Below are 26018 nucleotides of genomic sequence, written 5' to 3'. Positions count from 1 at the left end.
CCTCTTTCCCTTGACACTCTCCAAAGACTTTGCTAATATTCTGGCCCCTAGGGACCGCTTCTCTTATACCATGGATAATTATGCTCCTCAAATCTACCATGTTCCGTCTGCCTTCCTCCGTCTGTGCATTCCAGCTCGGGCTTACACTAGGCCATTTCTGGTTGCCTGGTGTCCCCTGTGGATTGAGTCTGTCCCAGTCCCTGATACCAGCTTGTTTAATCATTTCTCTTTTCTCCTGATTAAACAATGATCTTAGGATTGCCATAAGATCGTCAAAGGTATAAATACTGCTCCCTAAAAATTCGTCTAACCTCTCAGCCACACTAAAAGGATCATCCAACGACCGCCCCATCTCTTTCTTAAATGCCCTTACGTCTCCGGTGTTAAGGGGTACATTCACAAATCCGATCACTCCCGGGGCCGTCAGTACTTCCCTGAGAGGGAACAACCGGTGCCCTTCTTCACTCTCTCCCCATTCATCACCCATCATTCTCGCTCTCAAACGGGTTCTACTTGCGGGAGGGGAGCTGGTGATTGTGAGTTGTTTCCCCGTTATCAATTGTGGGAACTCCGCCGCCACCCGGTTGATGGGAGGGATCCCCTCCGTTATATGGGGGGGTCCCGGTTGTGGCGGCTGGACCGGCAAGGACGGATAGGGTGATCCCCAGCCTTGTGCAGGAGAAACCTCCGAAGAGGCTACTGTGGCTATGGTGTTCGCAGGCGGGGAAAGGGGAAGGGCGGCCGGCATAGCTACCGGCGCCGAGTCTCCCACTCGGGATGTATGCATCTCAGCGTGTTGGTCTCAGGAGCCCAAAGGTGCTGAAGGCACCACTTGATTTATAGAGGAAGGCCCAGCCGGTCCATGATATGGGGGTGGTAAGTTGTCGAGGGGTTCCCAGGATTCAGCTCTCGACTCACGTTTTTCTTTTTGTTTTATTGGGAATAGCCCTACTCTGGCGTTTAACCAGAGTTTAGCATATTCCTTCTCCTCAGGATCCGAGGGGACTTTGTTCTCCACATAGGAGAATAATTTATTACATGTCCATTTTTCGAATGTGCCTAACACTGGCCAAGTGAGGTGACTTCTCAACTCCTGTCCTCCCCAAACCTCCATACAATAATGTATTAATTTTGCCTTGGATTTTCCCTTTCTCTGGGGACAGTCTTCCCAGTGTTTTAACATCCAACCCAAGGGGCTTTCCAGCGGGATGTCTAGTGATCCCTCCCCCTGATCGGGGGGGCTTTTCTCTGTGGTCTTTTTTTTAAGCTTACTCTTTTTCTGCCCCATATTTCGCAAATATATATAAGATTTCTTACCAGTCTTCGACTCCTCTGTGAGTCTGTTTCTGTTTCTGCGTAGTGACTTTTTCGCGCTTACCCGAGGAATCAAAATTTGCCGATATTCACCCTTCAGCGAGCTGAGCTGAGGTCTCTTGTAATCGGCACTTTTGATCCTCTTCCGGACCTATACCTTGATCCGTTAACTAAAAGGGTTTACCATTTCCCGAGCTCGACAGGACGTATCCTTCCCCTTTTAGTCCCTTGTGATCAGTCCCCCTAGACGCCCTTTCCTCTCAGGTTTTTACAAGCGTGTTGAGAAAAAGCTTTCACTCTGGATCGCTTCCTTCGCGGCCGGCCAATTCCCTCGCGGGAGGATGGAAACGCGGCCTTGAAGTCCACACTCGCTTCGTGATCAGATCATGTCTCACACACTCGCCCAATCACCCACTCAACCAGCAATACTTACAGCTATTTTCCTGCGTGGATGTCTTCATGCACAGCAGACGTTTTACGAGTGAAACAAGCCACGGCTTCCCGAAGGCTCCGTGCCTTCCCGAGCTCTCTGCTCCGGATCTGTTTCCCTTTTATTGTGGTTTATCTCAGCCTAAATTTAGTTCGGATGTCGGAACGAGCTACTGGGGTTCTCAACTCACCAGGCCGCCAAAATCAGCGGGGGTACCCTTCCTGGGCAGTGAGATTCCCCCACAGTTTTCTCCGATCCGAGTCACGGCACCAAATCTGTTATAAACGCAATGGCAAAATAGGGTTAATATAAAAAGCGATTTATTATAAAACAATTTCAATCATAAGCAACGAGAGAAAAAGCACAATAAAATAAATCAGCGCAGCGCCGGGTGGATAGGGGTCTGCACCCAGAGGTACAGATTTTCCCAAATCCACGAAGGAGGGGTTGCAGTCCGGGATTTTTATAAGGATTTTTGTATCCTGAGGCAAAACCCGGGATGGGCACAGTCCAACAAAGAGTCTAGATGTGTGGGTGAACAGATTTCCTGGATCCGTCGAGCTGAGTCAATAATGAACTGGGCAGAGTCCTTTCACATGCGAATGGCTCTGAGTGTCTTCTGATTGCATCTCCCGGGGTGGAGTGTCCCGGTTGGGTGCAGAGCCGATGGATATCTCGGCCGGGCTACTCTCATTGTCTGGTTTGATTGCCTGTGTCCTGCTCTTTATTTCGTGCTGATAAGCGTCGCCCGTAGATCGTTACCGCCCGACTCGGGAAGGAATCTCTGGATCATGCTACATTTTGTATCTTTACAGTATTATAAATATAACATATATTTCTTTATTCTCCTTCACGAATTTTTATCCAATGCCATATTTATCACAAGGCCAAAGCTGTGTAGACAACCTAATTAATTCTTGGCTTTCAAGAGATGTCTTAGAGCCAGTCAATACCCCCCAATGTCGTAATGCCAAACCTAAGGCAGAATTATCAGGAATTTCTTCATCTTTTGAAAGCCCACACCCCATATTCTATTTTAGGCAGTGTCTTCGTTTGAAGAGACTGGTGTCTGCTAAGGAAGGCAGAAACCTCCCTTGAAATAAATAAAAATGTAAACCGTCTCTCCTCCTCCAAAATATTAGAATCTTGAAATCAAGGGGCTCTCAGGCAAAGATATGGGAATAGGAATAGGAGCTCTTTACTAAGGAAATTAAAATAAAAATGCAGTAGTACAAAAAAAGAAAACCAACAAAAAAAGCAACCCACTGACAATCAGAATACAACCTGATACCCTGTTAGTCAGGGTGTTGGTAGCAGTCTGATTAAATGGTGGCTGCAGTTCTCGTGGAGTGACAGATGTGGTTCTGTTGAAGTAATGATCCCTTAGAAGGGTGTCGTTTTTCTCTGAAAGTCCTGTGGTGTAGATGGGTCTGGTCTCTCCTCTGGGAATCCAGTGGAGAAAGGCTGCCTGTGGTATTCTGAGTCTGATTATATCCAGCTAGAAATGCTTGGCTCCTCCCCCTGGATGGAGCACCTCACAATGGGATGATGTAATTTTATCAGTCATGCAGTGAGCTTCAATCGCCCATTAACACAAGATATCCCCCTGGAGGGAGGATGGGTCGTGGAAGAGATAAAGAACACTGCCCTACCTGGTTTTAACAGATGATAATAGAATACATACTTTTGGTTACATCTTGCAATGCAACCCAAGACAGGCAGGGGAAGGAAAAGAAAAAATAACATTTCCAAGAGCACATGTCAAACCCACTGCCTTGAGGTGTCAAGTCAAATTCCTAACTCTGTGCACCATTTGCTTAGATTAGCATGAGCAGGCTACTACAGTCTAGGAAGCACTGGACTGGAGTGCCCTCCTCCCTTCCGCCTTTCCACAAAACCAAGATGGCAGCTGCTACGTGGCTTACTGTGGCTCAGCTGAGCCACTGCAGGGAGGAATGTCTGCCTACACACAACAAGGAGACCAAAACTGCACCCTTCAGATTACGAAAAACCAAGCCAAACTGGGTTAAACTCTGACTGGAGAGGGCAAAGGAAAAATAAGAGGAAAAAACCCCACTTCCCTGAGTCAGGAGTAAAACCGACATATCCAAGATTGCAACACAGGTAGATAGTGCTGGGCACCAACACCTGAGCCAGGTATTTCTTGCTGCACTATAAAATCCTTTTCTCAGAACCAAGAATGGTTCAGCGCCCCAACTTCCTCCTTTTCCACAAGCCGAGCTGAGCTGGGGTTAACCTGCGCTTCCCTGGGCAAAAACACAAATGGGAGAAAAGCCTCTAGGAGCCTCAAGTGAGACCCTGACCCCTCCCCATGGTGGGGCAAACCTTCAAAGACTGAACAAATGACCTCCTAAGACCTCAAACAAAAGGATCCCACAAAAAGGTCATATTCCAGTCCCTAAAACCTATTTCTTGAAAAAACCAAAATTGCTAGCACAATTACAAAAAAAGAATTGCTTTTACATTACCTTCTGCTTCTGTGGGGGATCTTGGGACTCACAGAGCCTCTCAGATTGCCACGGGAAACTCTTAAAAGGTGTCGGCAGAAGAGATTCCAGTGGAATGTAACTTGATTCAGAGAAGTTCCATAGGGTCCTGGAGGTCTCGTCTGGTGGTGCCAAAACTGTTGTCTGGAATAAAATGTTATAAATGCAATGGCAAATTAGGGTTAATATAAAAAGTGATTTATTATAAATCAATTTCAATCACAAGCAACGGGAGAAAAACCACAATAAATAAATCAGCGCTGCGCCGGGTGGACAGGGGTCTGTACCCAGAGGTACAGATTTCCCAAATCCACGAGGAAGGGACTGCGGTCCGGGGTTTTTATAAGGATTTTTGTATCCTGAGGCAAAACCCGGGATGGGCACAGTCCAACAAAGAGTCTAGATGTGTGGGTGAATAGATTTCCCGGATCCCGGATCCCGAGCTGAGTCAATGGTCGACTGGGCAGAGTCCTTTCACATGCGAATGGCTCTGAGTGTCTTCTGATTGCATCTCCCGGGGTGGAGTGGCCAGTTTGGGTGCGAAGCAGATGGATATCTCAACCGGGCTACTCTCATTGTCTGGTTTGATTGCCTGTGTCTTGCTCTTTATTTCGTGCTGATAAGCGTCTCCATAGATCGTTACCGCCCAACTCGGGAAGGAATTTCTGGATTATTTTATATTTTGTATCTTTACAGTATTACAAATATAACATATAATTCTTTATTCTCCTTCACGAATTTTTATCCAATGCTATATTTATCACATAAAACACATGTCTTTTACAAACAGTGTTAAAATGATAATATAAAAGGAAATCTTTAATTGAAAGTCTTCAAGGTGCACAATATGGCGATATGCACATGTGATACAGTATTTCAACAATTTTTATAAGGTTAGTTTATTAGTATACTTATCAAATATTGTCTAATTAGAAGAGCAGTTAGTTAGGTAATATTCCTCTGGCTACTGCCCCACTGGAATTGGCCCAGGGGCTTTTTTGCCCCATTTCTTGTTGTGTCTTCTCAGATTCTTGTCAGAAAACAAAATGTCCTTGTTGTAGGTTCTTTTCTCGAAAATAAGGCTGAACAGTATTTCAAGATTGTGTTAGAAGGTTAGCTTATTATTCTAAAATGTCGGGGGAAGGGTAGGAAAAATGCTAGAAGCTACAACCATATATTAGCAGTCTACAAAGCTAAAAATATATGAAAAATGTATGAAAAAGCTAAAAATCTTTAAGCATCACTTGCTTTCCAGTTCTTCTTCCTACAGAATAAATACTGTGGGGTTCCATAGGTGTTATGAAAGGAGACGGGGCTGCTTAGACAAGTCCTGACTTTGACTCAAATTTCTGGCAGTAGCTCTGTTTGAGACGGCCTGCACCCCAAATGTATCTCATTTGCCAGTTCTTAATAATGGCCAATTAGGTCTATTACAAAATGGATTATTTATTGAATAGACACAAGACTAACAAACATAAGACTTTAATCAGATGTCTTGGTTTAGGGTAAATTTGGGAGAAAACTTCCGAATGGGGTCCCTCCAGAAAGCAAATTTAAGCAGCCCCTCCCCCAAATGGTTTGGGAAAAGATTTCCTTGGAGAAAAGTAGAAAAAACTGTTTATTCAAGAAGCAAAGTATCTATAAGCATAAAAATTGAATAATATTAACAATAAAACTTCTCGCTGTTCGAAGAGATGGTAAATTCAGAAAGTCTTTGTTGTGGGGTGTAGCTCGGCTGGCTCAGTCTCTTATCAGTCCTGGAAAGTCACTGGAAAGTGCCGAGGCCCAGGCCCCAGTGGGCCACAGGCATGAGCTCCTGATGTTTTCCTGGGTTTTCAGTCCAGAGCAGCTTTGAACAGATTTAAGAAAAAGGAAAAAAATACAGTCTGGGGAATTTCTCTGCTTCAGCTAGATAAAAACTAGCTAAAAGCAAAAGGGAGTTTTGTCCTGTTTGTCCATGTTGTAGACAACACAGTCTGTGAGAAGCATGCGGGGGAGTGAGTGTTGTTTCTGAAAACAAACTGCGTGCTTCTTTTTTTCTTTTTCTTTTCTTTTATCTTTTGTTTTTCTTTATTTTTTCTTTTATCTTTTTTTTTCTTTTTTTTTTTCTTTTATTTTTGTTCTCGGAACCAGTCTTAAAGGTGCAGAACTTAATATCCAGCATAAACAGAACAGACAACTGGGGATACAAGCATCATAAAGTCACTCCAGGACACCAGACTACTTACTACACAGGATAAAACAAAAGAAACACTACTAGTAGGTTCATAAGATAGTGCACTATAATAAAGGTACTTATGTTACAGCTAGCGAAGAAATAGTATAGATTAGGAGCCAATGTAACTTACCAACGAATGATAGTGGTGTACAGAAGTCTCCTTTCACTCAACTTCCAGAAGAGTAACTCAAGGCTGATGTCTTGACTTTGAGGAGAATTCCCCACACACTCAGAGTGTGTAAGAGATTTCTGATTTTATGAAAATCATAGCGGTCTTTTTAGTTTGTAAAAGTGCTGTATCTGTCAGTCACGAATCTTTGCTTATCCTTTCCCCTGCATTCAGGGCAGGATGTTTATTGCTGGCTAAGATGTTTTTCAGCCAAGATAATTCATCACAAGGCAAGCTATTCTGGCTTGACTGAGCCATGGGGGAAAAACAGATAAGCTTTTGCTGCATCAGGGGTGAAAGGTCCTGTCACAGTAGGCCAATGGGTTTTGAAGAATAAGCATGGTATTAGCCCACCAGATGCAAATGATTTTTCATCTGGCAACATTCACCCCCTTTGAGGCTTGTGAAGCTAATCTTCCCTTCAAGCCTTCATAAGCCTTACTTTGGTTTTTTACTAACATCATATAAGTTCCTCACGTTGCATTAGCAATCATGGTTTTTATGCAGCTTAAAGCAAGTATCCTAATCACAATTATCACTGTGATCACAATTATACTTTGCAAGAATGAGGTCAACCAAGCAGTCAGAGAAAATTTGAGTCTTTAAATATTTTATTCAACTATTTACTTTCTAATCCTGCCCTTAACTCTCTGCAAGATGCAGCAACCAATTTTATCCTCTCTATCAGATCATCCAATTTAGCAGTCACATTTAGAATGTACACACAAGAAGTATTGTTTAAATTCACATAACCACATATTCCATGTTCATGTAACAGCAATAGGTCTAAAGCAAATCTTGCAGTTGTTTCTTTATTTCAGTAAACTTGTTATAGATCAAGAGCCTTTAGACCAGCCCTGCCTTCGGTTCAGATTTTTGGCAGCAGCTTTACCTGCACCTAAGTCACTCTGGCTTACAAGTTCTCAAGAATGGCTGATCAGTTGTATTAAAAATTGAGTTATTTATTGAATAGACAGATTAACAGACAAAAGGCCTTAAACAGAGTTACTTACTATACAGGTTAACAACAAAGAACTACTAGTAGATTACATAAAACAGTGCACAACATAAGGATACCTATATTATAGCTAGCAAAGAAATAGTAACGATTAGGAGCCAATGTATCTTAACACCAATTGATGATGGGGTACACATAGACTCCTTTCCCTCAACCTCCAGAAAAGTAACCACGATGTAGGCGTCCCAACTTTGGGCAAAAGCCCCACACTTTTCCAGGGAATGTGCAGAAGATGTCTGCTTTGTGAGTTTTGTGTAGCTTTCATAGTTTGTAAAGTGAAGTGTCTGTAAATCAGAAATTCAAGCTTATCTTCCTTCAATCTCGCTCTCAAGGCAAGGTGTTTATTGTCAGCTAGGAATGCCACCTCCATGACACCAGAAATAACTCACTAGCAGACAGATGTCTGTCTTGGGTTATCTTACCCAAGTAGCAAATTCATGTGAGGGGGAAGATGGTCTGAGCTATCCCACCAGCTGATAGGCAGAACAGATAAACCCTCCTGTGGTAGGGGAATGTCTTGCTGCAATCCCAATTAAGTTGTATTCACTAAAGTTTCCATTTGTAGAGTCAACATTTGTATGGCTAGTCTGTTCCTAAAGGTAGATATTTGAGGAGTAAAGATGGATTCTAAAACCCATCCCACTATAGTTCCCATACTGGGATGTTTCCAAGTTTCATCACATTTAGCTTTCCTCCATAGTTGGGTTCCCAAGGGTGACTCCTTCCACAGGGGACATGTTAATACTCCCAGTGTCCATTGCACTCTTGATTCTCCCAAGGGCAAATGTGTGGTCCAAATTCCATTACTTCCCACCCGTACTGTGGGTCCTAATGATTTTGCTGTGTCCTGCTGACAGTGTATATCTCTCCAAGTCTCATTTGTTAGATGAGACCAGGTGTCATTAAGAAAGGTAGAATAATTTCTACAAACACATCCCAACCTTAGAGCCTGGGCCACAGTCGTGAGCTGCTGTACCTCAGGATTCCTACAAGCATATATTTGAGTGCAATTCCACTTTTCCTTTGTCCTTGGATCTTCTTGCCTTGATCTTATTAAATCAGGATATTTTATACCTACCTGTAAAGGGTCCTCTGGGAGGCCTGGACTCCCCAGTCTAGACACCACTGAACTGGCTGGATACATTCCCACTGTCCTGTTTGACGTCTATTCCATACTTCTGGTATTTGTCATCCCCAAGGTGTATTAGTGAAGTCTGTCAGCCGATAAATAGTTCCTGAAATTATTTTCAGATCCAGATTTCAGATATTACAACTCTCAAGAGTATTGCTCTTATGTGTCCATTTTAAGGAATATTCTCCTTCTATCCTTGTCCAATTGGCATGGGTACTATTTTCTTCCCATATGTGTTCCCATATTTTTGTCAGATTGCTGACTAAGACACCCCACAGAACTGGATTTTCTGCAGAAGCTGGTATTGGTAATCAAGCTGTTACAAAACTTTAAGCAAAAAACAAGTAATATAAATTCTCCCCAAGAAAAATAAAATTTCCCAATGTTAGTTTATCTTGTTTCCTTCATATTTTCATGCTGTGGTGGGTTTAGCGCTGGCTAAAATCACCAGTGCACTTACTCATTTCTTGCTGTGAGATATGGATTAGGAGAAGGGCAAAACAGGCTCAAAACTTAAAAGGTATGAAGAAAACTTTATTAACAGGACTAAAAGAATAAGCATCAGAATAAAACCTTCAGAACCTTTTTCTTCCCTCTGCCTGACTTCTTTTCTTTCCCAACTGACAACGTAGAGACAAAAACTGGGATTTTGAATCAGTTACCAACTATACAATAGTCTTTCATCAGTTCTTGTAGGGAGAGGAGTTTTCTCTTGCCATGCCATGGAGACTTCTCCACAAGAAACAGTTCTCTCGTGGCTTTTAACTTCCATGAATAGCAGCTGCCTGGGAAAATCTGCAATCATTAAATTCCTCCCATTTTCGTAGCCTTCCCACAGCTGAGTTAATGGGCCATGTCAAATTATGAGATATTATTTTAAGGATGAGCTGTTCAAAAGCAAAGGTTCTCTTCATCGATCTCTGCAATCATCTTTATCTCTGGGAACAGAGGTCTTCTTCTCTTCCTGGGGGATAAGGGTCTTCATCACTCTCTCTCTCTGTTCAAACTTCTCATGGGATCACAGTCACTTCAGCATCTATTTTGCTTCATCATGGATACCTCTGCTCACATCTACAGTTTGAACACTTCATCCTGTTATAAATGATTAGTCAATTTGATTAGTAAAAAGAAGAAATTTATTCTATAATTAAATTACAATCATAAAAAGGAAACCATAAGCAAAAATCAGTTCGGCGCTGTGCCAGGCAAACAGCACCGGGTGATACAGGGAGGAGGCTATCTGCAGCACTTCCTTACCATGCTTCACAAACTGCAACTGTCCCAAGGTGCTTTTTATATTTTCAGGCTCTTCAGGGGTCCTTTGGAATACACTGCTTGCAGACAAATATTCATGCTGTTTTGGGTGTATATGTTGTAATTTCATCAGGTTTCTTGGAAATACACTTCTTGCAGACGAATATTTATGAGTGCATATCATTATAATCTTATCGGACGGAGGTTTCTTGGAGATATGCCCCTTGCAGACTAATATTCATGTTGGCCATACTGCATATCACTATAATCTCATCAGGAAATGTTTCCTGGAAATATGCTAGGATTCTTGTCAGACAAGATTATAACTTTAGCACGAATTTATTCATGCTATGTATCACAGTCCCCCCTTTCTTTATTAATTAATTAATTTGTGCTATTAGGATAAATTTTGATACAGTTCACTTATTTCATAATCAGTATTTACAATAAGTAATTTTTCATAAGATTGGTTATTCTAGTATTTGATTCTTTTGTTTGGGTGCTTAATTATATTTCAATGCAGGTGCCTATTGTATCCTTAGCTATAATTTGGCTGTGCAGTAGCTTAATGCTTCTTGTAAAATAGTTGTGTCTGAGCTTCAAATCTGGCCAGAGCTTCAGCAGCTCTGCTCTCTTTATTTTCTTTCACTTTTATTATTTTAGATATTTTGGGTGTTTCTTTGGATTGATCAGTCTTTATTGTAGGTAGCTCAGGATCAATGGGCATTGCTGCTATTTGCATGCTTTGGACAACAGAATGGATTAATCGGATAAAACATGGTATGAGACAAGGCAGAAATAATAGCCCCATTATTGAACATAATATTAAAAATCCTAATTTTTTCCACTAATCTTTTCCCCCAAACAATTGATCCCACCAAGAAGCTTGAAGGATAGAATTCCATTTCTGAACTGGTACATGTGCCACTTTCTTAATTTCTGCTGCAAGGTTTCTTATGGTTTCTCCATAGTCATCTATTTCTACACAACATTCAGATTCATTGAATTTTCCACAGATTCCCTCTTCTGCTAGCAAGTAGTCTAAAACTATTTGGTTCTGATACACAAATGCTCACATTTGTGAATGCTGTTTAGCTAATAACTCGAGAGCATCAGAGGTATGTTTTGATACAATTTTTACCACGGCTTGAAGTCTTATTAGTCGGTTTAATAGGTAAATTGGGGTCCTGTATCCCTAGCTCCCGTCTTGAGCTCAAGTTGTTGGACCATAGTAAGTTATTATCTTCTCTGCAGGCCACTCATCTTTTCCCCACTTCTGATTCTCTCCTGCTTTTGGAAACTCAAGATTCAGCTCTCTTTTTTCTCTGCCTAGGGTTTCATATAGGGGTGTTCCTAATAGTTTACTTTCAGACTTCGGTAGCACAAAGAAGGAGGGTCGAATCATTCTCAGAGTGCAGCATCCTTTCCACCTGCAGGGTAATTCACTGTATGCCTTTCCCCCACATATCCACTATATTCTGTCAGATGCTTTCTATTGGTCATTTACAGTTTCTGGTTTATCCCAGTAATTATTTAAGCTTTTTAAGGATTGGTAAGGATTAGCTTCAGGACTTTTGTGCCAACATAATTTGATCTGATCATTCCAATCACAATTTGTTGGGTTTTTTTGTTTGACTCCAGTATCCAGTGGGGGTTTCTGGTTGCCAGGCTTTGGTGTTGTTATTTGAATTCACTGTTAAAGTGAATATACAAGGCATATATCTTACTACTTCAGTATATCTTTTTTTTTCTCTGCTGATACAAACTGTTCCAATTATTTGATGATCTAAAACCCACCCTTCGGGTCGTTTTAATGTTTTGGAAATTTGGGTATGATTCTATTTCAGAAGTTGCTCTGGAACTAAGCTCTCACCTTTCCATGATCATTTCTCAGCTGATTTAAGCTTTCCACAAATCTAACAATTAGATAATCTTAATTCTGTAGTGATCTCTTGTATTAGATCTACAAAAAGGTTCTTGTTTGAGGTGGGTAGGTTCCAATTACTATACTGTTGTTCTAACTCTTCATATTGTTTATTTAATGCTTTTAGCTCTTCTTGTTTTATTTCTTTTTTTGCCTCTGCCTTTTGTTTCTCTTATTCTTGAGCTATCTGTTTTAATTTACTTTCTGGTTCTACTCCTTCTCCATCTCTTGCAGAACAGAAAGTTCTGCCATATCATAAGCAAATTCGGTCATCATTACTATCGAGAAGATTAGTTATTACGGGCTCGTTGCTGAGAGAAACTATTTTACTATATTTCAGATTTTCTCTAACTCAATATGTTTTCCCTCTCATAGTACACATTTTTATTTGGCTGTGATTATAGCATATTGCACTTACTTGGGAATGTGCCATAAACATTGATTCCATTCTCCCTCTGATCCATACTGAATGGTTACATTTGTTACAAGTGGGAACAATAGGCTCTAATCCAGCAGCCTGTTTGTGTAATGTGTGGGCCAGTATTTTCTTACTTTCTGGTGTAGATTGCACCTCTAACCACCAATTTTTAGGTGTTGCTCTTGGGTCATGGCAGATTACTCTTTTTTTTTATTTGGCACATTTTATACCGAGTGTGGTTATGCTCACACTCTCCTATTTTGTTGTTGATTTTGCAGTCAGAGTGGGTGCAATATGCCAGGGTTTCTGTTACCCTTTGTTTTTCCAGGGTGTTTTTAAAACACTGCCTACAGTCTTGGGTTGAGCTTTGCTTCTCAATGCTGGGGTAACTCTGGGAGAGCAGACTGATAGTTCCACCCATTATCAGACTCAGAACCACTAGGGCTCTCCACACAGGTACTCCTCTGCCTCTGCTTACGCCCACAGGGTTGCGGCTTGCAGCGAGGGAGTCTATCTTCTCGGCAGCAGGGGTATCCTTCAGGGGATCCATGGGTGGAATGAGCTGTATATTTTCTCTTAAAGGCATCTTACTATGATATTTTGACTGCATCAGCATCACAGGGTACGCTGTTTGTTCGCCGACACTCAGTTATAAGCACCTGTGCTTTTGACCTTAATTTACTTCTTACCCCTTCTTGATACAATCTACACCACTCCAGGGAATCTAATTCGAATACGCCCAAGTTAGTAGCGACCACTAATGAATTGTTGGTTATAGAGGTTTCTTCTACGCAGCATACTGGACAAAGCCTTTTAGGTTTATACCCGTGTTTACAGTGTTTAACCTGAATTTCTTGACAATAATAGCACTTAAAATGAACAAAAGGATAACCTTCACACTCTGGTACCAGACATGTTGCTTTGTCTTCGTCAGTCATTAGTATATCGATTCAGCTTTATCTTCAAACTTCCTGGAGGAGAAGTCACTTTCCATTTAGGTGTTTTCTCCTGGTGTTTAATCTTCTTTACTCGGGAATGGTGTGTCTAACCTTTTTCAGCTGTTCGTACTGCTGTGTCTGTGGTTAAAAGCACAAGGAAAGGACCCTCCCAGTGAGGTGTGAGGGAGATTTCTTTCTAAGTTTTAATTAACACTTCATCTCCTAGTTGTATTTTATATATGGCAAACTCCAAAGGAGTGCTTTGCATTATTACCTCTTCTTTTCTCAGCTCCTGTAAATTCTTGTTGATAGCTATTAAATAAGGCTGGATTTGGTTATCTTCCAGTCTCGGATGCCCTACTGGCATCCCATGATCATATGGCATTCCGTAAAGCATTTCAAAGGGTGACAATCCTCTCGGAGTGTGGCATCGTTTGTATGTTTAACAGAGCTAAGGGGTGTTGTAGTTTAGGGCATAGCGGAGCGGAAGACACCGGGATGTAACGGGAAGCTACTAGACCCCCCCTCTCTTAGGATAGCAAGGCCCCTTGTAATTAGCCAATAGCACCCAGGTGTGACGTATGTAGATGGGAGTAACACAGTGACCCCAAGCTATAAAATGTTAAGTTTCCCTGCAATAAATCGCCATTTTCGCCATCCATCACATTGATGCAGTGGGATATGGACCGAGCAGCTGGGAATAGCTGCCGTGCTGGCTCTAGCCAGGGTACCAGCCTTGCTAGAACCCCAACATCTGGTGCATGAAACCCGGGAGAAAAAGCGGGAAGAAACGTGAGAAGAAATTAAAAAGCAAGGATACCCTGAGTCAAGGAGCAGCGGTCAAGATAGTGAGTCTATTCTTGACGGGAAAAGCCTGGGCCCAGAAGGATGATGGAATCATCAAAAAGGTTAGATTGTAATTAAGTTGTAAACCTAATTTGCTTGTTATTGCAAGAATTTGGGTTGTTGAAGTTGTAAATGAGTTTGTAAAGTTTATCCACCCTAAGGTGTGGGACAGATGTGCTAAAATCTTTGCTGAAGAAATTTCGGAAACGACAAGGAACTGTTTGCTGGCTACCCTGAAAGTTAGGGTCAGAGCTTTATAGCCCCCCGAGGGGAGAAGCTCAACTGAGCCGGGAGGGGGGCCGGGAGTCCCCTCAGTCCCTAAATTCTTATCTGCTCTCAGAGAAACAGCGAAGAGCAGAAGATTTTTGGAAAAAGTTAATAGAAATAGCCAGAGGTGTGGCAGAAAAAATAAGAAGAAAGCATCCCCCCAAAGACATAAAGATGGCGCAGAGAAAGAAGTTGTAGCGCGGGAAAAATATGTCTCTAACAAAGAACTAAAGCTGTCTTTGGAAGGTGGGCACAGTCGGGGGGATGGGAGAGAAAAGGAATGTGAAGAAGTGAAAGAGATAAGACGCGGCGAATGGGAACAGAGACACAGAGACTGGAATGCAAAGAGATAAGGAGAAGCAGAAGGCGGAGGGAAAGGTGGGGTAAAAGGCGGAGTGGAGGGTGGAACGAAAGTCTTGGAGAGCCAGGGGGGAAGGAACGGCCCAAGAAAAGGCATGGCAAACAGGAAATAACCAGCCAGTTGAGTTCTAACTCCGACCGATGTACGAGCGGTTCACCACCCCCCCACCCCCCCCCACCCCCCCCGGGAAGAAGCGCTGGGAAAATACCGAGTTTGTTACAAAGTCATAATTTACTGAGTTTTTAAAAGATGTTTATGTACCCTTTTAGAGTTAATTTTGTGTTTTAAGTAATTATGAATTTATGCAGTTGGAGTTTTCAGAGTTTTTCTCAGATTTAAAAAGTAGCTCGGCGCGGACGAGTTTAGAAAACACACACGGCCGAACGCTGTTGCCATGGCAACCACCGGTGAAACAAGTAACAGCGACTTCAATGAAACCGCGGAAAGCAAAGCAATAAAACAATAAAAAACAACAAAAAGCTGGATATTTTGGAGAGGGATAAAAAAGAGAGAGTTTTAATTAGACAATTCAAAAATTAAAAGCTTTATAAATTGTATTGTTTGTAAATTAGCAGTGTTATAATCTAGATTGAGATTTAAAAATAAGTTTCTATTGAATGAAGTGCCTTTAAAAATAGATTAAAAAGTTTAAATGTTGTATTTCTGTATCCCAAGAAACTTAAAAGATTTTTGTTTTGTTTTAGTAATCATATATTACCCATTTGCTGAGTTTTTGACAGTTTTAATAAAGAAATTTTAATGTGAATCTTTTTATTAAATAAAACACATATAACTGCATATATATCAATTTGGATTTTAGATTTTAGTTTAAAAATTAGGCTTGATGTTTTTGAAAAGTGCTACAAAAGCTAAATGACAACTTGCCCAATCTTGTGTTGTTGTGGCTTTTTTAAAAGAAGCTGCATTTTGAAATTTTAACTAATTTGAACATATATTAAGCAAATTCTTGTTGTGAATGAGTGTTTTTAGTAACATTTGCAGTTATTGTGGGTTATTCTCAAAGCTAGATAACATAAAATTGTGATGTATTTCTTACATTTTTATAATTTTTATAGTGAATCCATGTTACCGTTGGCTTAAATGTTTTTAAGTTGTATAACTTAGATAGCCTTTTAAAAGTTAAGTTTTGTCATTTCTTTTTGTTATAAATAATTTTTGTTAAGTTTAAATTTTGTTTAATTTGAATTGTTTTATGTTTTATTGGAAACACTTGTCTAAATTGCAAAGTATAGTTATTTTTTTAGAGATATGAAGACAGCTACAACTGAAACAACTGTGATGGGACACTGATGAACACCTGCTTGTGGACAGAAATGAATGCAGTCTGTGACACCCTAGACTTCATTGAGAGTTCTATTCAGTTGTTGCAATTTTTGCAGTTTTGTTTGCTATAACTTCCTTATTTTTCAGTGTTTCCAGAATTAAAAAAAAAAAAAAAAAAAAAAAAAAAGTAGCATTGCTGAAGATCAGCTGCCATAGAAGGGGCTTCAAATTAAGCCAACTGCTGAATGATTTAATTAGTCTGGTACCTAAAGTTTTTAATAATTTGCTTTGTACAAATGCATTTTAACAGTTTGCTGTGCTGTAAGCATCTCATAGCCGTTGTTATTGAAAACCTTGTTTTAAAAATATGTTAAGAGGCATCTTTCCAGTTTAAAGTCTAAGACCCTGGCCAAGTCTTAACTTTACCTGGACAGAATGTTTATCAACAGATCCAGATGTTTTCTGTCCCAAATCAGTATTTGAGTCACTTTTTAATTTTGCAATTTGACCCTATTAATATGACAGCTGGATCAATTTTGAAGTGAGCTTGGAGAATCATTTCCGGAGATGATTATCCAATCCTTCACTGATAATTTTTGGTTTTGTTTGTTTGTTAACTATGAGATGCTGGTGCAGTGTTGTAATAATTAACAGTACTTTTATATTAATTGATTTTCAACTGCTATAGGTTTTTACTAATTGTGTATAAGGTTTTGTGTTAATGTTGAACAGAAATACATCTCATTTTTATTTTTTTTTTTTAAGAAAAAGGGGGGGAAATTGATACCCTAAAAGCATTTGTTTAGTGTAATTCATTAACTTCAAGGAGAGAAGTGCCTGTGTTTTGTTGTCAGGTTCAGAAAGGTCACCTGTCCATCTGACCAGACTGTGTGCCTCTGAACACACAAGATCCAGTGAACAGAGGTGTCTTCACACAGCCTTGGTACTCCAGACATGGATCAGAAGTGGAGCTGTCAGGACACAATTGTGTCCGAACACTACACAGACAGTTGCCAACAGAAATTTTATGTTGTTATTATGATGTGGTGTTTCTATCAATTTTTCAGTTATCCTTTGTTTTAAGATTTAGAAGGGTTTGAAGAACAACTTGAACATCAAAGCCCTCAGTCACCAATCAACTGCCAGCTGACATCACGGGAGCAGTGAACATTCCAGGACTGAATCATGTTGGAAAAATTCTGTAGAAGATTTGGGAGGTGTAGAGACTCCATCTAACTATATACAAAGCAAATTGTAATTGTGTGTTTATCCTTTTAGCAAATTGTTTTTACGCTTAGATTACATATATACCAGAACACGTATGTTAAAAGTAGTTAGATAATAGTTTAAGGTAAAGTGTTTAGCCTGTGTAGAAATTATTATGTTAGTGTAAAGTATAAGTATTTTCCTTTAAGAGGTAGTGTAAGCATTTTTGAAAGTTCATTTAACGTTAAAGTTTTAGCTGTGAGTTTGTAAGTATAGTGTTATTTACATGGTAAACTGCTTATAGTAATTGTGCTGTTTATAGTTATAACACCTGAAGTAGTGAGCCCCAACCTTGTGGTACAAGCTGAGAACCCATGATCTAATAGTCTAGCCCTTGTATTTATACCCAAGCTTTAACTCCTCTGTTGACTTTTGTGTATTAGCTGTTATCATCCCCAGAGTCCTATACCACCTAGATGAAGAGTTGAGCCTGCAAGTAGAGAGACTCACCTGACTTCAGAAAAGAAAAGTGGTGACAGGTGTAACCATAGCGATGCTGCTTAACCTGAGAGCAACTGGTGCTGCCACAGGTGTCTCTGTCATCGTGACCCAACAACAGAGACTGTTTTAGTTACAAATGACTGTAGATGAAGATCTACAGAGAATTGAGAAATCCATATCCTTTCTAGAAAAATCAGTCTCCTCACTCTCTAAAGTTGTTTTGCAAAACAAGTGAGGTCTCGACCTTCTATTCATGCAGCAGGGAGGCCTCTGTATCGCCCTGAACGAAGAGTGCTGCTTCTACACAGACCACACCGGAGTAGTGAGAGACACCATGGCAGAGCTATGAGACAGGCTGTCTCAGCGGAAGGCAGAGAGAGAAGCTCAGCAAAGCTGGTTCCAGTCCTGGTTCGATCAATCTCCATGGCTAACCACCCTAGTGTCTACCCTGATTAGACCAGTTGTGATGATTTTACTTGTGCTAATCTTTGGACCATGTGTTTTAAATAAGCTTGTGTCCTTTGTTAAGAGCCGACTAGAAAAAGTTACACAATTTTATATTATCCATTTTCAAGACTAATACACCTTATATTTTAGCAAATTAATTATTCATAGAGAGAGGGGAATATGTTGTAGTTTAGGGCATAGCGGAGCGGAAGACACCGGGATGTAACGGGAAGCTACTAGACCCCCCCTCTGTTAGGATAGCTAGGCCTTTTGTAATTAGCCAATAGCACCCAGGTGTGACGTATGTAGATGGGAGTAACACAGTGACCCCAAGCTATAAAATGTTAAGTTTCCCTGCAATAAATCGCCATTTTCGCCATCCATCACATTGATGCAGTGGGATATGGACCGAGCAGCTGGGAATAGCTGCCGTGCTGGCTCTAGCCAGGGTACCAGCCTTGCTTGAACCCAAACAAAGGGGAGGCACTTAACTTATGACATTTTTGTCTCTAGCATCAATTTTGATAGCTGGGCTTTCAATGTTTGGTTCATCCTTTCTACCCATCCAGAGCTCTGAGGGTGCCACGGGGTGTGGTATTCCCAGCGGATGCCTAAAGCATCTGCTAGTTGTTTAATGATTTTTGATGTAAAGTGCGTCTCCTGGTCTGAATCAATATGATCTATTATGCTGTACCGTGGTATTATCTCTTCTAACAGTACTTTTGACACTGTTAGAGCCGTGGCTCTGGCACTGGGAAAGGCTTCTACCCAATGTGTTAACTGATCTACTATTACTAACAGATATTTATACCTCCCTACTTTGGGTAGTTCAGTGAAATCTATTTGAATTCTTTCAAACAGGCGGTATGCTAAAGGGCGGCCTCCTAATGGAGTCTGCCGCGTCCTTGTCTTATTTATCTTCTGACATGTCATACACCCTAACACTTCTTGTTTTGCTAGTTCATAGATTCTTTTACACTCAAAAAACTTCAAAAACTGCTCTGCAAGTGCTCGCGCTCTTCAATGAGTCTGTTGATGTAACTTACTCAAAACCTTTTTTGTATAATCTCTAGATAACAATTCCCTTCTATCAGGAAGTTTCCATTTATTTTCTTTCCACTTGCTCCTCATTTTCTTATATTCTTCAATTTCCTTTAAAGTGGGATGGGAGGGGTATTCCTGAAATTCAGCTTTTTTAATTTCTGGAATCTCTATTACTAGTAGTGCTGCTTTCTTAGCTTCCGTATCTGATAGATTATTGCCTGTAGTCTTAAATTGCATTCCCATCTGGTGGCTCTTAACGTGGACTACAGAAATTGCTTCCAGTCTCCTAATAGCTTCTAGGATTTGTTTTATCAATTCTTCATTAATTAATCCTCGTCCTTGGGTACTAGTTAAACTTCTTTCTTCTCAAATTTTTCTAAAGGTGTGAACTACCCCGAAGGCATATTTGGAGTCTGTAAAAATTGTCACTTTCTTTTTTCTTAACCTGTTAAGTTCTTGTAAAACTGCATACAACTCGCAGGCTTGTGCTGACCAACTAGCACTTAAAGGTCTTGATTCTACAACTTCTCTTGTCATTCCATCTATTATTGCATATCGTTACTTCTTTTTCCCTTCTATGACTCTCGAGGAGTCATCTACAAACCACTTCTCTCCTTTTTCTAGTTTTTCTTCTTCTAGATCTGGTCTTATCTTTGTTTGTAATTCTACCACTTGTGCACAGTTATGATTATATACTTTCAGTGGTTCACCAAATAGAAATTGTGCTGGATTCTGAGCGGTAGTTATTCATAATTCCAGGTCAGGTGAATGAATTAGTATAGCTTCATATTTTAAAAGCTTAGCATCTGTGAGCCATTTGTCTGCTTTCTGTTGCAAAATGCTTCTTACATTGTGGGGGTTATATACTATTAGTGAGGCTCCAAAGGTGATTTTTTTGGCCTCTTCTACTAATAGTGTCACTGCTACTACTGCTTGTAGGCAAGTAGGCCAGCCTCGGCTTACAGGGTTTAAAAGCTTTGACATATACCCCACAGGTTTTTTAGTCCTAGCTCAATCTTGTGTTAATACTCCATGAGCAATATGGTTGTTAACATCTACAAACAACTGAAACTGCTTCTTTACACCAGGAAGGCTTAATACTGGAGCTGTTACAAGAGCTTTCTTTAATTCTTTAAATCTTCTTTCATCTTGTTCTGTCCATTTTATTCTTTCAGTAGTTAATTTTTCATATAAGAATTTTACTTTCTTGTTGCACTCAGCAACCTCAGGATCTTGTCCAGGGAAGCTGCAGGGTTCTGGGGACCAGCATGGGACACCAACGAGACGGGATCTCGGTTCATGAAACCATTTATTCAGCATGGGAACAAACTCAGATCTAGAACAAAGAGCCCCAAACAAAGGCAGAGCCGGGGTTTTTGAGAGACAGAACTCTTAAGGGTCTCCACCCTTGAGGGTGGAGTTCAGGGTCAGGGACCATTAGAAACACACCAAGGGAGAACCCCCCCAGGGACTCAAACCCAATCAGAACACCTGGGCCGCCCTTCACAAGAGGTTTAGGGTGGGACAATGTAACTCTGTCTCCCCTGAGGCATGTCGCCACATCTGCTCCTTTTTTTTTTTCTCAGGTAGGAACTAACTTTACACAGACTGAGGGTGAGTTTTATCCTTGGGACATACCATGATTTTTAGATGCACTACAGCACTTTCTCACTATACTTTTCAATCTACTGCCTGCAATACCCTAGAAGTCTCAGTAGTTGTCTAACTTCTCTTTTTGTCTGCGGGGGTGGTAATTCAACAATCCCAGCTACTCTTTCAGGGTCTTATTTCTTTTTCTCTTTTGTAATCTAGTGCCCTAGGTACTTTACTTTTGGTTCAGTAAACTGTAACTTTGATTTTGATACTTTTAACTTTTTTTCTCCTAAGAAATTTAACAATGCTATTGTATTTGTTCTTACTTCTTCCTTTTTACTAGCTATTAGCAAGTCATCAACATACTGCAAGAGCTTGATTCCTTCTGTCGGCACAAACTGACTTAGTAGCTGCTCCAGTGCTTGTCCAAACAAATTGGGAGAATCAACAAACCCCTGGGGAAGTACTGTCCATCTAAGCTGTTGTTTTCTTTTTGTGTCGGGGTCCTCCCACTGAAAGGCAAAGTAATCTCGACTATTTTTTGCTAGTGGACAAGTCCAGAAGGCATTTTTCAGATCTAACATGCTATACCAGGTGTCTTCCGGAGAAATACAATTCAAAAGGGTGTATGGGTTTGCAACCACTGGAAAACATGTTTTTGTCTTTTGGTTGACTGCTCTCAGATCTTGAACTAACCTATAGGTTCCGTCAGTTTTCCATACTGGTAAGATGAGAGTGTTGTGCCTTGACATGCAAGGTTCTAAAGTCCCCCTTTTTATTAATTCATCAATTACAGGTTTTAACCCTTTTTTTCCTTCCATAGAAATAGGATATTGTTTGACCTTAATTGGGTCTTCTGGTCTTTGTATTTCAATGGAAATAGGTTTCATTTCTAATTTTCCGATTTCTCCTTGTGCATCCTTGAGGACTGATTTTACTCTCATCCTTTTGAATTAGTCTGTACAGGCTTACTAAGAGATTTTTTTTCTTGCACTATCAAGTTTATTCCTAGAGTTACAATCAGATCTCTCCCTAATAAATTATAATCCGCTTCTTCAACTAGTAACAAATCTCTTAAACAGATCTTAGTTTCTGATTCTATTTCTACATCTCTAATAACTAGACTTTAAAGGGTTCTCCTTTTGCCCCTACTACTACTATGGTATCTTTACTCTTTATACATCCTTTTGGCAATTTCTGGACAGTACTTCGTCAGTCCCTGTATCAATCAGAAAAGATACCTCCTCTTTATGGGGTCTTATTTTTAATTTTATCAAGGGCTCAGGTGGTGGTTTGGACTCCAAAATAAAAAGATCCTGACCCCCCTAGTCCTCTTGAAAGATCTTTTCATCTTGCATTCTTTTTCTACTGTTCTTTTTCAGATGCCCTTTCTTTCTGCAGTAATAGCATTCAGGATGTCTGTCCTGAGGGCTCTCTGATGTCCCTTTTTGTGGGACAGACTGCTTATTTTGGCTTCTCTGGTTCTGCACTGGTTTTACCGGACTCTGGGGTCGCTCTTGCTTTTGAACTTCCCTGACAACTGCAACTAATACTTTTGCTTGAACCTTCTGTTCTTCCTCATCTCTCTTTACATAAACCTTCTGTGCTTCTCTCAATAATTCCTGTAGTCCCCTCTCTTGCCAGTTTTCCAACTTTTTGAGTTTCTTTCATATATCCTCCAAGGATTTTGCTACAAATTGTGTTTTTAACAATGCTTCTCCTATTGGAGAATTAGGATCTAACCCCGAATACATCTGTAGGCTTTTCCGTAACCTTTCGAGCCAATCTGTAGGAGATTCGTCTTTTTTCTGACATTCTTCAAATGCTTTGCTAATGTTTTTCTCCCGAGGGACAGATTTTCGGACTCCTTGTATTATCATAATTCTTAAATCTGTCATGTTTCGACGACCTCCCTCTGTCTGAGCATCCCACCCCGGTCTTTGGTTTGGCCACTTTTGATTTCCAGGTATGCCTTGTGGATTTCTGCACTCCCATTCTCTCATTCCTGCCTGTCTTATCATTTCTATCTCCTCAGTAGTAAACAATGTCCTTAGTATAGCCTGCATATCATCCCACGTGTACATATTGGGTCCCAGAAACTGGTCTAACCTGTCTGACACCCCCAGGGGGTCATCTATAAGCTTACCCATCTCCTTTTTGAAGGCTCGAACATCCCCAGTGTTAAGGGGAACATTAACATATCCAATTACCCCTGGTGCTGTCGGTACTTCTCTCAATGGAAAAAGATTGTGCCCCTTTTCTTTGTCCTCATCACTTTCATTATTCTCATCATTAATTTTTTCTCTTACTTTTCTCCTTGTTCTTCTTGGAGAGGGAGAACAAGTGACCCTAAGGGGGAGGGCCGTTGGTCTCGTATTCTGTCCAGGCTGAGGCAGGGGTTGGGTCGGCTGAATGATTTGAGGCTGAGGCGCCACATATGGGGGAGGAAGATGATTTAGCGGATCTCAAGCCTCATCTTTGGTCTCAGCTGGCTTTTCGATCTTAACAGTGAATAGCTTAGCTGCTGATCTTATCCATATCTTTGCATAGTCTCTCTCCTCCTGATTTGAGGGTTCTTTACTATTTACATACGTATCTAGAGCTTGACAGATCCAGCCTTCGAAAGACCTGAACATGGGCCAAATCAAATGGCTTCTAATTTCTTTCCCCCCCCGCAGGCTTCCATGCAATAGTGAATCACCTTCTCTTTAGATTTCCCTTCTTTTGAGGGCCAGTCTTCCCAATTTTTTAACAAAAACCCCAGTGGGCTATCTGGTGGAATTTCTGGGATTTCCCTTTTCCTTTCTCCTGAGGACGTTTCTTGAAATCCTCTCTGGGTTTTGCTTTTTTTCTGTCCCATTTTATTAAATGTTTTGGTCTAATTCTCAATCCCTACCCCCTCTCAGTGCCCAAATCCTTAGAAAGATCCCGAGAAAAGAGGAAAAAAACCAAACCCCAACCAAACAAAACAAAACAAAAACTAAAAAAACAAAACCCAAACCCGCGCTTCTAAGGGGGGGGTGGTTTTGCAATCACACTGCAGTTTCTGTTGCACTTTACTCAGTCATGCATATTGATTTGCAATTGGCTGGTACTCACCGTACTGCATCAGCTCCGTTTCCGTCTTTTGCCCTCCAGCCAACGGGTGACTGACCCGCGGAGATTCGATCGGTAATGTGCTCCCTTTTTATTTTCTCTCCTTCTCTCCCCTGGACCTCTGATCCCAGGCTAAAAAGGATTTACCTGCCCCCCACCCCGAGTTCCTGGGAGCGTATCTTTCCTTTTTAACCCCTCCCGTGACCGATGTCCAAACTCTTTTCCTCAAAATTTGGATTTTACGTATGCAATGAGCCTTTTCAAAACCGCTTCCCCCTTTCACCGACCTAACCCCTCGCAGGGTGTAGGAACTGCGGTTCGTCAGGGGTCCGCTCTCGCTCCGTGACTCTTGTCACGTCTCATTCATACGCTCAGTCACACTTACTCAACCAGAGGTACTTACGGTTTCTTTCCCACGTGGGTCTCTGTGCACATAGAATTACAAGAAGAATATACCGCAGTTTCGAGGACCCCTCTTTGGATCCTCTGTGGGCCCCCTGGGAGCACCGAGCTTGTTTTCTCTCTTTTGCTTATGGCTTTTACTTTTAATTCAATATTTGAGTGCAACGGGGTTGTTTGTCTCCCACACCGTCAGGCTGCTGAAATAGCGGGCCACCCCCCGATTGGAGAGGGAGAGTCACAAAAACCAAAGTTGCATCACGTCGGGGTCACCAATCTTTTATAAATGATTAGTCAATTTGATTAGTAAAAAGAAGAAATTTATTCTATAATTAAATTACAATCATAAGAAGGAAACCATAAGCAAAAATCAGTTTGGCCCTGTGCCAGGCGAACAGCACCAGGTGATACAGGGAGGAGGCTATCTGCAGCATTTCCTCACCATGCTTCACGAACTGCAACTGTCCCAAGATGCTTTTTATGTTTTCAGGCTCCTTGGGGGTCCTTTGGAATACACTGCTTGCAGACAAATATTCATGCTGTTTTGGGTGTATATGTTGTAATTTCATCAGGTTTCTTGGAAATACACTTCTTGCAGACGAATATTTATGAGTGCATATCATTATAATCTTATCGGACGGAGGTTTCTTGGAGATATGCCCCTTGCAGACTAATATTCATGTTGGCCATGCTGCATATCACTATAATCTCATCAGGGAAGGTTTCCTGGAAATATGCTAGGATTCTTGTCAGACAAGATTATAACTTTAGCACGAATTTATTCATGCTATGTATCACAATCCCCCCATACTCTTTCATGTATTAAAAGGGCTATTTCAGTGTATCACTGTCCATCTCCATGGCCCTACCAAAAGAACTTTCAGCCCCATTAGGGCATCTCCTCATTCTCCTTCCATCTGAGGCTTGACTCCTTTACTGACCTTGGTGTTTTCATGTTGTCTTTCTACGTGTCATCACTTTTTCTCTCCCTTGAGAGAGGATCAAGGTCTGCAGGTCTCATCTGTGCAGTGAAAGGGTTAAATCTTGCCCAGGCCTGTGGATGGCCACGTGATTTCTGCCGGGGGCAGTGGCTGGAGCTGTTTATGCTGGATGATTTTCTGTGGTTGTGTTGGGGGAGGGCAGCTAGGATCTCAGCAGCCAGGCTAGCACTCAGAGGCAGTATGCTGTGGGCCGATGGCTTCCTCTCCCCCTGCCTGGCAGTTTCTGGTGAAACCCAGCGGTGACAGAATTTCAGCCGAGCCGGGGGCTGGCCTGGCCCACTGGCGCCGCTGGAAAGGGCTCAGTGGGCTCCCCGGGAAGGGCTCGGCCCCCCTGGGAAAGGGCCCTGGCCACCCCGCTGGAACGGGACCCAGCAGGCTTCCTAGGAGGGGCCAGCGGTGCAGCAGAGCCCCAGCCCAGCCCTGCCAGGCCACACAGGCCGAGCAGGGGCCAGCCCCCAGTTACCTGTTCAAGGCCGGAAGCCAAGAGAGCTTTCCCGGGCTCGTCTATTTTGAAAATGTGGATCTCACAGAGGCGGATACAACTTCTAAATGGTTCAATCAGTTGTCTGTCTCAGAACTAGCCAGCTATTGTTTTTTTCCAGGCACAGAGGAAGCTCTTAGCAGCTTCTCTCAGAAAAATAATTTCCGTGG

General features: G+C 41.4%; 1 protein-coding gene across 1 annotated transcript in view; it reads left to right on the top strand.

Annotated features, from left to right (window-relative positions):
* SKIC2 (SKI2 subunit of superkiller complex) overlaps positions 1–26018 on the top strand; it is a 50090-nt gene that overhangs the window by 13628 nt on the left and 10444 nt on the right. The gene's annotated exons all lie outside the window — the stretch shown is intronic.

Source organism: Pseudopodoces humilis, chromosome 12 (genome assembly GCF_049639895.1).
Source record: "Pseudopodoces humilis isolate 2021_Gansu_Grassland_sample_001 chromosome 12, ASM4963989v1, whole genome shotgun sequence".
NCBI lineage: Eukaryota > Metazoa > Chordata > Aves > Passeriformes > Paridae > Pseudopodoces > Pseudopodoces humilis.
The sequence above is the reverse complement of the archived record's forward strand: the minus strand, read 5'-3'. Positions and strand labels throughout refer to the sequence as shown.